The sequence below is a fragment of the Bos indicus x Bos taurus genome, chromosome 16, assembly GCF_003369695.1.
Source record: "Bos indicus x Bos taurus breed Angus x Brahman F1 hybrid chromosome 16, Bos_hybrid_MaternalHap_v2.0, whole genome shotgun sequence".
NCBI lineage: Eukaryota > Metazoa > Chordata > Mammalia > Artiodactyla > Bovidae > Bos > Bos indicus x Bos taurus.
In genome coordinates, this window is record NC_040091.1 from 68,303,209 (window position 1) to 68,318,254 (window position 15,046).

At 47.2% G+C, this 15,046-nt stretch overlaps 1 protein-coding gene across 1 annotated transcript in view; it reads left to right on the forward strand.

Annotated features, from left to right (window-relative positions):
- Positions 1–1,219: 1,219 nt before the first annotated feature.
- Positions 1,220–15,046, forward strand: part of PTPN14 (protein tyrosine phosphatase, non-receptor type 14) — a 196,240-nt gene continuing 182,413 nt past the window's right edge. Inside the window, exon 1 of the mRNA XM_027565607.1 lies at positions 1,220–1,765. The gene's annotated coding sequence lies outside the window, so the exon portion shown is untranslated. The remainder of the gene's footprint in view (positions 1,766–15,046) is intronic.

The window sequence follows — 15,046 nt, forward strand, 5'->3', positions numbered from 1 at the left end:
GGCAAATGCTCAGAAAAGTCACGTGACCACAGATTTGTACCTGATGGGTACAGGAGACTCTTCCCCAAGAGCCCAGGAATTTTTCTGAGTTGTGGGACACGGAAGGAATTTGGAACGACATCCTCAGTGGCAATTCTCCGAGGACCCTATTCAACCTAAGAAAGTATTGCTCGAGTAAGACCACAGGCTCCTAAAGCATCATTTTTGCAATGCCAAGGACCACAGAAAAACAGGCAAATCCTTTAATTTTTACAGCTACAGAGGCCAAGGCTTTCAGGGACGGGGACACTCCTCGGCCGGTGACGGCAGGGCAGGTCCGAAAACCCAGGCTCCTAGGCCTGGCTCCCAGAGCCTGGTTCGTCTTACCAGCTGCGTCTCATTAACTCCACCTCCGAAAATGCTAAGGAAGTTTCCTCCCAATGCCTACCCCGGCTGGGTGGGGCGATTCTGTGGCATGGAAAGAACCGAGAAAACGGTTCTAACTCCTTGGGTACACTAATTCCTTGGGTATACTAACTCCTAGGGTACACTAACTGTGCGATTCCCGGAGGAGCGGGTGAGGGGTGGTTTAGACGCGGGTTGGTACCCAGCGGTTCCAGGAGCCCTGGACAGATAACTTAAAAGATTGCCTACTGTGGGAAGCCACCCTCCTTTCTCCGGGTCTGTTTCCCCTGTGCAGTGACTGCGTGGGGACATCCTGCTTGGAGCGGTCCGCCGAATAAGGTGGCGCGCTCTAGGTCGGGGTGGGCCAGTCCCCGTCGCGGCCCCGCCTCTGCAGGTTGCGGAGTTCTCGAGGCGATTTTTCCTGCCCCACCCCCGCCCCCCGCCTTGGCCCCGCCCGGGAGAGGCGCTAGGTGGGGTTGCTGTGGTCCCTTCGCCTTCCCCACTCCCCTCACCTCTTACTCCAGGGGAGTTTCACCCCGTCCTCCCTGCTCAGCCCTCACCTTTGAAAACCTTCTCCCAAAGCCACCACATTTATAAAAGTGCGCGACTTCTCCCTGGCCTGCAGAAGGAGCTCCGGCAGCTCGGCATTCCTCGGATTCCAGCGCTGTGACGTCCCCAAGGACGCGCGCCCGGGGCTCGGGAGCCGGGGCTCCCCTTCCCGCGCCGCCCCCCCGAGCCCCCGCGCGCGCGCCCGCCCGCCCCGCCGCATTCCTCCCCGCCCCCGGCGCGCGCCCCGCGCTCCCCCCGCGCCGCCGAGCCGGGCCCGGGGGTGGGGGAGCCGCGGCCGCCGGCGCCTGCTCCGTCCCCTCCCACTCGCCAGGCCCCTTCCTCCCTCCTCTCGCGGCCGCTCGCATTTCCTGCCGCTCTGGCTCTCCCGGCCCCTGAAAGTTCGTCCCAACTTTTCTCTCCCCGGGGAGGGCGCGGCGGGCGCAGTCCGGGGGCAGGCTGCCGCGCTCGTCCTCGCTCCGCCGCCTGCCCTCCGGACGCCGGTCCTCGGCGAGCAGCCGCCACTCCGTGGCCCCTGGCGGCGCGTCCCCTACCACCTCGGCCAGCCTCCCCGTCCCGGCCCCCTCTCTGGCGGGACAGCCCCGCGCCGGGGTGGTTCTCCTTTTCCCCCTTCTCCGGGCGCCCCCGCGCCAACTCTCGCGCCGGGATCGCGGCGGAAACCTCCCTCCCCTTTCGCCTCCTCCGGCTCCTTCCCTCCGCCCCTCCTCCGCCAGCCACTGGAATCAATTCCTTGGGGGGACTTGGGGCTCCGCCGCCCGCGGAGGGCAGCCTTTCGGCGCGGGACTCCGGGGTTCCGACGGGGCCATGTAAGCAGGTAAGCGGCGTCTGGGGCGGGGAGTCGGGCCCCAGGTTGGGGGCCGCCCTGGGCGCTCCGGGCGCCTTGCCGATGACTTGGGCAAACGCTGGCCACGCTGACTTGGGATCGGCGGCCCGGGACGCCTGGCAGGGCAGCGGGAGCGCGAGGGGCCGGGCAGCTGGACTTGTTAAGTGGCGGTGGGAGCCGCCAGCTAATGCGCACGGCTTGGAGTTACGATGGAAGGTGTGCGCTGTCTGCAGAGTGACGGTGAAACTCACACTCTCGCCCCCTCCTCCCCACTGCCGTTTTCTTTTGGGGAACCACAGAGGGCCTAGTGAGGGCAGCTGAGATACCCAGACGGCAGGGGCCGGAGGAGGAAAGCCAAAGACGTCGCTGCCTCTCAAGCTGGAGAGGGTCCCCCGCCGCGACCCTCCTCTGTTCCACACCTCCCCGCCCCCGTCCCCCCCACTACCCAGGAGACAGGATCTTGAGAGGGAGAAATTTCCATGCCCTTCCACTAGGCCACAGCCTTGCCACCAAACTCCTGGGGTTCTTGGCCCCTACTTGGGTGGTCGGCCGACTCACAGGGAGACCCTGTGGCCCCCTAATTTCAGAGCAGGTCTCCACCTCGAACGCCCCAAGTTCTGAGTATTAAAAAGTTCCAAGGGTGGTATTCAGACACCGTCTCCCCTTTCTCCTGGCATGACCCCTACTTCTGGGGTTTCAACGCTCGGAAGGGGTTTTTCACCTTTTTGAGGAGCAGTGACGGAGCGCTGCCCCGACCCCCCTTTCCTTCCCACTTCCTCCAGGTCCCGTCACCCCTATCCCACCCCTCCCTACAGCTTAAGGCCGATTGTGGGCTTTCGCCTTCAGTCCGTCCAGGGGCTTGCTGTTGCTGGGTCTTTGTGAAGCTGAGGAATTTCCAGACCGGCTGTTGATGGGTTACAGGGTTTCCACCAACGTGTGACTTTCTTCAAATAGGTTAGTTCGTTGGCCCATTCATTCAACAAACCTAGTATGGCAGTTTCTCCCCTGGGCTAGGAACTGGGGATACAAAGATGCTAAAACAGGATGTAACTGCAGCCTGCGGAGGAAACACACTGGCTGATCTGAAAGTAGAGTGTCCTGAGAGGGCCTGGGAAGGCTAGGTCTAGAGGTGAGGGGGCCAGGTGTGCGCTGAGACTGGAGAGTTAAGGTGTTGCTCACCTAGAGGACCAATTAGGAAAGTACTTTCCAGGGGGGAGGAAAGAACTTGTGCAAAGTAAGAGTCATCCAAAATATGGGTGCAAGGAGATCATACCTAGTAGAGAGCTGGGCACTGAAGGGGGATTTATGGCTTGGTTGGTTCAGTGTAGCCAGGACAGCTTTTTTTTTTTTTAATATCAGATATTAAACTGGAAGCACTAAGGAATCAAGTAGCTTCCAGCGGCGCACACATCCCTCTCTTTGGATGCCTGATGCTGGTTCTGCAACAAGCAATGGGTGGGGGACCATCTCCATTTTCATTGACACTAATTGGCTCATGCTCCTGCCTGGTTTCATCAGAATGGTACTGATTCCCTTTTAAAGGGCCACCTGACAGCAATAGGTGATAATACCGCAGCTTACAGAACCTTGTATTGAAGTCGCGTTATCTTTTGGTGATGGCGTTAAAAGCATGTGCTTTGGGAATGATAGCCTTAACGAGTGGAAGCTGGAGAGCACAGATGCCCTTTTGCCTAATCTGGGCGTCTGTGCTGTGCAGAGTGAGTTCGTGTGTGTGTCATTGTGTTTGTTGTAGTATTCTCCACTTTCCCACGTCATCGCGGCATCAGCACAGTTGGAGGAATGACTTTTCCTTCCTCTGAAACTTTACGAAAAGCTGAACGCCTTCTAGCAGATTGTCGTCGCCTCCTGGTCCAGGATTCAGCAGATCCTGCCTAGAAAGCTTTTTATAGCGCAGGAGCCTCCTGTGCCTGGTTTGCCGCTCAAGGGGCCTCTTCACTGGGCTGAAGTGGCGGTGTAGTATTATGCATAGTGGCTGCGTCCTGGCCGAGGTGGCGAAGTCCAGCTCTTGGTGACCTCAGACCAGTACATGTGAGTGAAAAGAGCACACTGCTTTCCTACAGTGCTGGGTAGGAAGTTGCCTCAACCTCCCCCAACCGCCCCCCCCCCCCCACCAAAAAAAAGAAAAAAACAAAAACACACCTTTCTTTATCTCAAGAACAGCCCCTGGACAATGGCTTTCCTGAAGGTCCTATACCTTCAGGAAAATGGCTGAAGAGAAACTCTTGCTATTCCCAGGTACCGGTCCAGCCTCCATCATTGGCTTAAACATATAGTTGTTATTATTAACACTTTAGATATTCAGGTGTGTGTGAACCACGTGGAACAGATAGCTGTAATGGCAAGAGCATTTAGACTATTTTCATGTGGAGGAATCTTAAAAAAAATCAGAGAAAAATTAGGATGTTTGGGAGAATTCTTTTCCTGAGTAGATGAGCCAGAAGTTGACAACTATGAGAACTTCCCCCCGCCCCAGTGCCTTCCCTCCTTATTACGGGTTTCTGTTTGGGCTTCAGGGATGTGAACATATACCCTTGGATTGCACCTTGTCCCCACCTGGGTTCCGTATTCTTATCCTTTGTCACCTGCAATCCTGCATTCGGACTTCTTCAGTCACGAAATGCTGTGCATTTTTTGAACTCATTCTAAGCCTCAGTGAGTGTGTCTTGTTAGAGATAAGGCAGGGGAAAGAGATAAGATGAAATCTTTAGCCAATTCAATTATTGCTGCTTGTGCTGCTTGAAAAAGAATGAGGGAAAACAAGCACGTTTTGGTGGAGAAGAGGTTAAAATTGATGTCTAAAATAAGACTCTGTGGTCTCCCCTTACTGATTTAATTTACCCTCCCCCCCTCCCCCGTCTGAGCCCCGGGGAGGGCTTATTGAATGGTTCAAGGGGTGTGTGTAGCAAATTCAGCAGCTTTTCTGGCCTGTTGGTGTGCTGGAGCCAGAGATCCAGGGTTGGGAGTTCGAGATAAGCTCAGTTTGTGTCCCAGCTCTGCCGTCTTTTAGCTGTGATGTTGACTGAACTTTGCAGCCCTTCCGAGTTTCCATTCCTTCATCTCTAAGGTGGGGGCAGTGGTTGTTAACGTGCCAGGATACTTGTGGGGAGTTCTGCGTAATGCCCTGTGCCCCTCTGCTAGCAGGGCCTCCCTCACACTGAGTAGGTGTTGGGTCAAGGATGGCTATTTATATGTTCCAGGAGTTATATGTGGCCATGAATGTGCTCTTTGTGTGCCACTTTTTCCGCAGCAGCCTGAATGCACATGTGTGCCAACATACACATAAGGCTTTGTCTTTGACCTTTTTTTTTTTTTGGTCTGTTGGCTCAAAGCAAACATGTTGGCTGGCAGCTGCTAGCCCCTCATGTAGAAGGAGGGTGTGAGCTGGACCAGGCAGTAGGTTAGTTGAGGGAGGGAAAGCCATGTAGACAAGGGCAGAAAAAGGGATCCTTTCCCCCATATACTGCTTCCTATAATGAGAGTCTAGTGCTAATACAAGGATCCTTGCATTTCTAATGTTGAAATCCAGTGAATTAAATGATGTTAGAATAAATCCGCCTGCCTTTAGCAAGAATGCAAAAGGTAGCCGATCGGCACAAATGAGTCTCTGCAGCCTTGCTCTCCTTCTTTGAAGCTCAGGTCTAAGGAGTCAATTGCAACACGCCTCTCAGGTCCTGCCAGCTTCAGGTCGCTTGAACTTTAATGTTGCCTTTCATCCGAGAAGCCTGAAGTATTTGGCAAACATTAACTCACTGATCTTCATGTCAGCCTCCCAGCAGGAGGGGATGTTAGAAGAAAGGAACAACTCCTAAAACGTCAGGAGGACAGGTGTGTAGTAACTGTTCCAGAAGCCGAACGGATTGTTAGAGCCAAAAATTGATTGAGGATCCTACATGATACAGGATTGCAAACAGGTCCCAGGTGAAAGAAGACCCTTTTGAAGAGTAGAGGGAGAAAGTTTAGGAAAATGCAGATCAGGCGGTGGTTTTTGCAGTGGATAGGGAGAGGAAATCGCATTGCTACGACCAGCCATTGCCTTTGCTGTGTATTGCATGCATGCTGATTATGAAAATAAATAATCTCTGAATTATTTATAATTTTGAATGAGAGGATATGATGCAGTTCTTGTGGATGAGGATTTAGAGTAGCTGAGGTGAAAGGTAAGTGACTAAGTACCTTTTTGTGGGATAGGAGTGGTTACGTGTCCCAGTTGGAGTATAAATGGCATGTGAACATTGTTTCCATTTCCTTTCCCTTTTTCCTGTTGGTTCCATATGCCTTGGCTTGGTTTTGTTTCACTCTCCACTCAAGCTTTTGTTGGACTTGTTTTATGGTCCTTGCTACTGGAAAAAAAAAACAAAACACATCGTGGCCAGGTTTGGATCAAGCTTGTATGTAAAATCTGATACGAGGCTGATTTGGCTTAGTTCCTGAGGGGACTGCATTAGGCCCAGCTCAAGGATTTCATCCTGAGCCTGGTCAGTTAGCTTGACCCAGAAGTCTGTTGCCTTTCCAGAGGTCCTGTAAACCCTAGGTGGCCATCCCATCCGTGCTTGATGCTGGTCAACGGGAGGTGTCTGGTGAGAAAAGGAGGAAAAGCGTGGCATGACATCCTCTGTGAAGCTGAGCATCCTCTTACATTTGTGATGTTTGAGATTTTAGTACTGACCGATATTCCTGAATCGGGGGGAGCTTTACTGTGAGGGCTGCTGACTTGATCTCCTTTGGCTTCCTTGTTGAAAACTAGCAAAAGTTTCTGATGCTTGTCTTTGTGCAAAGTGTATCTTTTCCCAACACTTCATTTCCTCAGGTCTTTGGGAATGTGTCTCCCAGGAGTTCTTTCTTTCACACTCCATTCCCTTCAGGTAATTGGGACATTAGCTAAGGCAGTAGTGAGCCTCAAAATCACCTGGAGGGCGCATTAAACACTGTTTGCTGGTATTATCCCCCATGCCCACCCCAGCTTCTGATTCTGTAGGTCTGGGGTGGGCACTGAGAACTCGCATCGTAAGACGCTCCCAGGTGATGCTAATACTCCTGGGCCTTGGCCCAGCATTTTGAGAATGGCTGAGCCATTTTGGTCCATCCCCCCGTCAGCCTTGCGTTTTTCACTGCAGTGGTTTGAACGATTCTGGTTCTGGTGGTTTTGGAGCTCTGGAGAGGCTGGGAGTCATTTAATGGTAACTTATTCCTGGCTAGGTCCATGGAGAGCATAAATTAGATGCTTCTATTTTAATGGATTTGCATGCTACCCTCTCACAGTTTGGTTTATCTGGTACTTCTCTCCGTCTACTTATCCGCTATACGTGCCCAATCCTACCTGTCTCAAATTGAACTCATTAGTTTCTTGCCACAAAAGCTGCTGCCTCTGTATTTCCTGTCTTACTGACATGAATTGAGTTAGCTGCTGAAGCCAGGCACTTGGAGTTCTCTTCAACATGTCACTCTTTGTAAGCACCCAGCGCCCCCGCCCCCGCCCCTCAAACCCCCGTAACAAACCCAATTAGTCCTTAGATCCTTTGAGTTTGTGTCTCTAAAGTATTCTTGATTTGTTCCTTTCCCTCCAACACCATGGCCTCTTGGGATTGTTCAAGAGCTTCAAAGGCTGTCTTTCACATTCTCTTCGTCTGTTCTCTTAAAGAGCTTTTTAAAACGCAAACCTTTTATAGTATTTAAATTCTCACTGTGCTTCTTAGTACCTGCATGATAAGGCTTCCTTACCCTGACTACCTTTGCATTTCCATCTGCGGTTCTTCTTGTCTCTATATGCGAGGGCCCTAAGACCCTAAGGGTGATGTGTAATCCCTTCTCCTTTATTCCTTACATTCCGACCCAGACTGACCTGTTCCCCTTGGCTGCCTGCTTAGCCCCCGAACCTTCAGCTAAAGCTTTCCCTGCCCTGACACTCCTTCCCACCGCCAGTGAGGCATTCCTTTCTTTATAGTTCCAGAACACTTTGCAATTAGCTCTATCGGTAATTTCTGTCTCACCATATTATTTATGTTTACCTCCCTGTCTCCTCTACCAAGTTATAAGCTTCTCCCGGCAGGACTTACATTTTATTTGGTTCAGAATCTCTGTCCTGTATGGAGGTTGGCTAGAAAGAGCCACAGCTTACCTTTACTGGTGCTGACTCTATCCCAGTGTTCTTAGCACTTTCTATTATGTCTTTCAACAACCCTGTAAAGTAGGTACTATTATTATTGCTGTTATGCAGAGAATGAAGTGGAGCTGACTTTTTATAAAGAAGTGTTTAAATAATCCATGAATAATTGCATTTCTGAAATGCTGACCTGGAGGTTTAGAGCCCAGTTTGGTGTGGAATTTACTGTTTATTCTTTAATAGGAGGTGTGGCACGCTGGGAAGATTATATCATGTTGATGACTGCATGTGATTTTCAAAGTTAAACAGATATCAGTCCTGTTTATGATACACATCTTATTTGTTCATTTGAGGAGGCGAATCACATCCCTGAGCTGTTTTCTTGAGCTCCCGAGACTCTGGCTCTTGTTGTTGTTTTGTTTTGCTTGGTTACTTTCAAACACTTAGTTATTTTCTTTCTCAGTTTTTCAAACCTAGGAAACCTTGCAGATCAAGCGAGTGTAAATATCACACAAAAATGAGTAAGCAGGAACATCTGGGGCTTAAGGCATAAAACAAAATTGTTTTCACAAGTTTAGAGGTACTATTGATTAGAATATGTTTAATTTCATTTCTGTGCATTATTTTCTTTAGTGCCTTATATTAATGAGGAAAAGGTAAATCACTCATTATTCAACCTCTGAGTTGCTAGTCTTTAAAATGGAAGAGAGAAACCCTCCGTGACACTGTCATAGTGGATACCAACCTGTCCTTAACCAAGATATCCTGCTCTGCATGGTGGTGGTGTTTAGTTGCTCAGTCGTGTCCAGCTCTTTGCGACCCCTGTGGAGTGCAGCCCGCCAGGCTTCTCTGTCCATGGGATTTCCCAGACAGGAATACTGGAGTGGGTTGCCATTTCCTTCTTCAGGGGATCTTCCCAACCCAGGGATCGAACCCATGTCTCCTGCTTGGCAGGTAGATTCTTTACCACTGAGCCACCTGGGTTCTGCATATAGAACCATGTAACAAGCAGCACTGATATCACTGATGTTATCCCCCAAATCATGAGATGGGCTTTAGTCATTATTTCAGTTCTCAAGTAAAAGGAATTAAGGCAGATTTCATGGTCATGAAAGTGAGTTTGTTGTGAATTACATGTACATACTATATATACTTGAGCTTGATCCTTTAAGGTTCTCCACGAATAACAACCCCCCCCCCTCCACAACCAGTGTTCCTCTGATTTCTTCATCTTTATGTCCTGCTATTCCCCAGGGTTCTGCCACGCTGCAGCTGTTTCCTGAACAGGTCCCAGGAATCCTAGAGCTCAGCCATCCTAACCTGTCAAAAGCATCTTCAAAGGTCCACCGTAAACACCACTCCCCTGGACAGCCTTCCTGATCTCACCCGCCTCGACCGGGCCCCTCTGCCACTTTTTAAAAAAACTTTATTTCTTTATTTGGCTCTATCAGGTCTTAGTCGCCGCAGGTGGGCTCTAGCTCCCTGCCCGGGGACTGAACCTGGGCCCCACCCTCGGCTGTCTGTGTTGGGAACGTGGCGTCTTAGCTGCTGGACCGCCAGGAAAGTCTCCCCTCTGCCACTTCATCTTGGCATTGACCTCTCTGTGCTCTGTGTCCTGGTTAACCTGTCTCATCCCTCTCTTGAGCCTGCCAGCTGCCCAGGAGCTGCCACTGGCCTCACTGCTCTGCACGCCCCTCCTCCGCCCTGGCCCAGACTGCCCCAGACTGTTGCTTCTCTTCTGCTGCTGGTCTCCTGCTTGCCCCGGTGATCCCCTCTAAGGCTACCCCTTTTCTCTCCATGACAACAGTTCCTTCAGGAAAGACAGTTATCTCGACCTCTCTTTGTCACCTGTCCTGCTGCTGCCAGTGCGGAGACCAGTCCACCCTCTACACTTCAGAGTCTTGTTTTAAACACATCTGGGACTTCCCTAGGGGTCCAATGGGTAAGACTCTGCGCTTCCACTGAATGGAGGGTAGCGGGGTGAGGTTTCATCCTTGGTCAGGAACTAAGATCCCACATGCTGTGCGGTGCAGCCCCCCAAAACAAACAAAAAAAACACGTCTGAATTTTCCTTCTCTTGATTGAAATCTAGTTTGCCATTTGATACTGTTCAGAGATACATACACCAGTCATAAAAGTGAAGTTGAACCTTGAACAGTGTGTGTATTGCGGGGGCACCAACCCTTCACACATTTGAAAATTCTCATGTAACATAGGCTTGTGTACCCTTCCCCCCGCCCCCATATCTGTGGTTCCACATCCCTGGATTCAACAAATGCAGATCAGGTAGCACTGTAGGCACTGCTTATTGAAAACAGTGCAAGTATAAGTGGACCCATGTAGTCCAGATCACGTTCAAGGGTTAACTGGGTAAAGAAATACCAGAAAGACAATAAACCCCAAATACAGGGGACGCGGTGGTAGTGAAGGTGAGGGGAGAGTGTAGTGTTCTTTTATTCCCTAAGCTGAGTGGTTGGAACATGAATGTTCACCATGTTCTCTTGTATGTCTAATGTACTTAATTTTAACAATACACAAAGCTGCCCAAGGTCAAGTGCAGACTTAGCTGAGCTTTCCAGGCTCTGCATGCATAGCTCTTGTTTCCACCTAACCTAACTGCTAGCCTGGGCTGGAAACATTTCTCACGGTTGAAACATTGTGGCTTTGACTAATGTCTACTGTTACTCTTCCATGAATTCCTTTTCCCATCTGATCACATACTAATTTCTTCTGTTCTATATCTTCTTAGATGTTTTGTCCAGACATTCCTTTTTTATCATTTGGAAGAGTTCCTTGTCACCTGGTCTGTCTTCTTTTGGTCTTCTCCTCATTCTTTACTGATATGCATCACATTAAATTATAGCTGTTTGTTCATCTATCTCCCCACAGTTTTGAGCTCTTTGGTGACATGTTTTGTAGATTTATTTATCTTTGGGTTCTTGGCAGCTGCTGCAAAGTAGATATTCAATAATTGCTTGGAATTGTTGAGTCATAGATGTAAGATTAGGGTTTTTAATTGAAGTAATTTTTTTTTTTTAAAGAGCGTGTCCAAAAAAACTTCAAAGCAAATTGAAGGAAGGAATAGCTTGTGGATTCAGTATCAGAAATGTAGACTGTAGACTGAATTGATTTATACATGTGTGTGATAAGTCACGTCAGTTGTGTCTGACTCTTTGCAACCCTATGGACTGCAGCTTGCCAGGCTCCTCTGTCCATGGGATTCTCCAGGCAAGAATACTGGAGTTGTTGTGACAATAGTGGGTTGTCATGCTCTCCTCCAGGGGATCTTCCCAACCCACAGATCGATTTATACATGGATTTCATAAGTCAAACCCATGATTAGTTTTAGACATTGTTTCTTCTGCTTTCCCCATTTACCTTATGGTGACGGGGGATAGTGTAATTGTTTTGGTTTGTTCTTGTTGTTCAGTCCTTTTCCCCCACGATCACGGACTGTGCTGATGTTTTCAGTAGCAGTGTCCGAGAGTCTGTGTGAGTCTGGGTATGGAAGTAGATCTGGGCTGTGAAGTGGTACCACTTGTTGTAAGGGTGACTTCTGCCATCCATGCTACTTGCTCTGGGATAGAGAAGCAACACGTCCTTGTAGAGGAGAGGCAGCAGGGTTTATTTTTGCGGCAGACGTGTCCCACTGCAGAGCTATGATAACCATAATGAAGGAGGATTATACTGTATTAGGTTTATGAAGGGTGTACTGGTCTGTTACCAGGGTCAGTGGTGACAGCTCAAGCCAGCAATTAGGTTTCATTAAAGACTCCAGCAGGCAATTAGCATTCGTTTCTGCCAATGAAATCCTATGATCTATTAAGCGTATTCTTTTTCATTAGACATTTTGTAAACTGTGCTTTACATGACAGAGGTACACTTTTTTTTTTTTTTAAGACATACACACGTCTCCAAATTATCATTTGCAAAATGGGCTTTTAGACTCTCTGTGTTTAAACCTGTTGGCTATAGTAACATTCTGGGTGGATTGTGCTGTTTTAAAATCTGTATACTTTTAAACATTCATACAGGTTCTTTTATTCAAAGACAAGGAGTTTGTTATGGAATATTATATAATTATGTGATTTATGAGGGGGAAACAGTGTGACTGATGTGAAACGAATTATAATAAAACTCTAAAATAATGAAATGACACCTACCAGTTTTAATTATATTCTCTAGAAAATTATTGTTTTACTTAAGAGGCATCTAAAAATAAAGGCTGGGAAGGATGATTTGTGCTGTGCTTCAGCTGAGCAGCTGTTTGGTTGTTTTGAAAATGAGGCTTATTTTCCAAGGGGTGGGTTTGGTACAAGTGAATGTTTCATGTAGCTTCATCCTTAGGCATGTGTTTAGGCATTTAAACTTTGCCTGTGAATATGATGTGATGTTTACACTTACTACGTCATTAAAAGAAATTTCCTTCCTCCTCTCTTTCTACCTATTCCAGTCCTTTCTCCTCGCTTCTTTCTTCTTCCCTCCCTTCCTTCTTTTGTAATAAATTGCCTTCATGTGGAGGACTCTGATAGTTAATTGGGGTTTCCCTGGTGGCTCAGTGGTAAAAAATCTGCCTCCAATGCAGGAGACATGGGTTCTAATCCCTGGGTTGGGAAGATCTCCTGGAGGAGGAAATGGCAACCCACTCCAGTATTCTTGCCTGGAAAATCCCATGGACAGAGGAGCCTGGTGGGTCTACAGTCCATAGGATTGCAAGGCGTTAGACATGACTGAAGTGGCTGAGCACAGCACACACAGACAGGTTAATTACTGTATATGTATCAGGGATGATAAAAGAGAGAATTGCAGAGTACAGCCTGTCAAGCTGGAAACTTGGTGTAAAGGTCCGTACAGATGTCTGTTTCCATGTAGGCTATCTTCCTGTTGTTTGATTCTCTTGATTCACTTATTATTTTTCTCATTTGTAGACTGCTATCCCCACCCAGAGACAGAATGGTAATAGTGGCTGAGCATAGCAGCTTGAGAAGGAAGCTGCTGAGAAGCTCCTAGAGAAGGAAATGGCAACCCACTCCAGTATTCTTGCCTAGAGAATTCCATGGACAAAGGAGCATGGCAGGCTACAGTCCATGGGGTCACAGAGTCAAACACATCCGAGCGACTATCACTCACTCACAGCAGCTTGAAATCTGTGTATATAAGCATATTAAAGACTCCAAGAAGTCTTGCAATAAACAAAAATAGGTTGAATTTATTTAAGGACTTTTTTTTTTTAAAGTCAATTTTATGGAACACGTAATCTCAAGGGACATGAATATTATATAAAATACTTTCTAGGAAAATCTCAGTTTAGAAGGTGGCTGTAATAGAGGAGGCTTGTTTGTTGTCTTTAAGAAACCCCACGTCTAAATTAGAGAGTATAGTGACTTAGATTATTAACACGAATAAACATTAAAAGTCTTTGTAAGCAGACTAGGCTAACTTTATACTTTTTATTAGTTGAATTTTGGTGGGGGGAGTGGCAGTGGGGGGGAGAGGCACAGAACAAGAGCAAGTTTAAAATAAAATATCAAGACTTTGCTTACAAACCAACTTTCAAAGAAAGTTGTAGGAATAGTAAACATCTAACTTTATGTATTTGTACTACATAAAGAAGAGTAATGTTCCAATTGGATTTGAGGCACTACAGCAACCTCATCTTTCAAAGAAAGATCCATGTATCTTCACTAATCCATCTAGTTTAGGCCAGGAGCTGTGATTAATATATACACTACCAAAAAATCTTGATTCTCTAAATTTTGGCAGCCAGCCATTTCCCCCACTCCCAGCCCTTATCATTCTGCCTAAAGAAAGCAGTCTGGCTTAGGAGGTATAAACCGTTGAGGGCTGTAGAAATGTCACTGCAATTATTTTATTAATAGCTGCCACTGGGGCAGTTGTTTTGTGTAACTGGGCATTTAACACAGATGCTGTGACTATCACATGGCCAGTTTTTCTCTTCCATGGCCTTTTTATTATCTCTAGCTAATTTGCTCATTATTTCCTTCAGTTTTCCCCACTTTCATTCCTGACCTTTTGCGAAGTGGAACTTTCTGTATGGAAACCCCTTTTCCTCTACAACCTTTCAATTCATAACAGTCTTATGAAAGAGAAGTTATTTTTATCTATAGTTGATCTTTGAGACATGTAAAAGAGGTTATTAGCTAACGAATCACAGCTACCAAGTGGAAGAAGTGGATTTGAGCTCATTCCACAGCCCAAGTTCTGAACTGCAACCCTAGGCCCAGAAGTTGATGGCAGGTCAGGGACATCTGTTCTTCCTGCCTTCCTCTTTCTTTCTTTCCTTTCATCCATTTGCTTAATAAATGTATCTTGATGTTTTTGAAGATGGGGATGTTTTTCTGAGGTCTTAATCTTTAGGAGACTCAGCAACCATTCAGGTAGCCACTAGGCACATGTGAGCAGATGGCAACTGAAATGTGACTAGTTTGAGTTGTGGTGTGTTGTCTCAAGTATACACCAGATTATTGCAGAATTAGTACAAGAACAGCTACAAAAAGAATGTTAGGTATTTCATTGTAATTTAAAAAAATTTTGATTACTTCTTGAAATACTTTTCAGATATACTGAGTTGAATACAGTCTATTATTAAAATTAATATCTTGTCTTCTGTTTTGCTCTTTAAATGTGACTATTGGAAAATTTTAAATTACCTATGTGGCTTGCATTAGTGGTCCACATTATGTTTTGAGGACATAATGAGTCCTTGAGGACAAGACTGGTACAGATGGTTATCCAACTAAGCTTGGGAAACCTAACCCCTGAGTGATGCCTCAAGACTGAGGGAACAGGGGATGCAGACAAAAATTAGAAATAGTTTTTGGTGATGGTGAAAAGCAAACTTGATGGTGCCTTAGGATGACCAGCAGAGAGAGGCTAATATTAGCTGGCATTTATGTACTACTTACCATGAGCAAGTACTTTGTCAAGCACTTTAAATGGATTATCTTTTCTATCCTTGTAACAACTCTGTGAAATAAGTGCTCTCATTGGCTTATTTTATAGATGAGAAACCTCGGGCTTAAAATGGCTAAGGCACAAGATCCTACACTAAACACTAGTAAATACTAGTATACTGTGTAAATGCGCAGTAAATACTAGTTTTCTGTGTAACACCATTAGCATGCAAATTC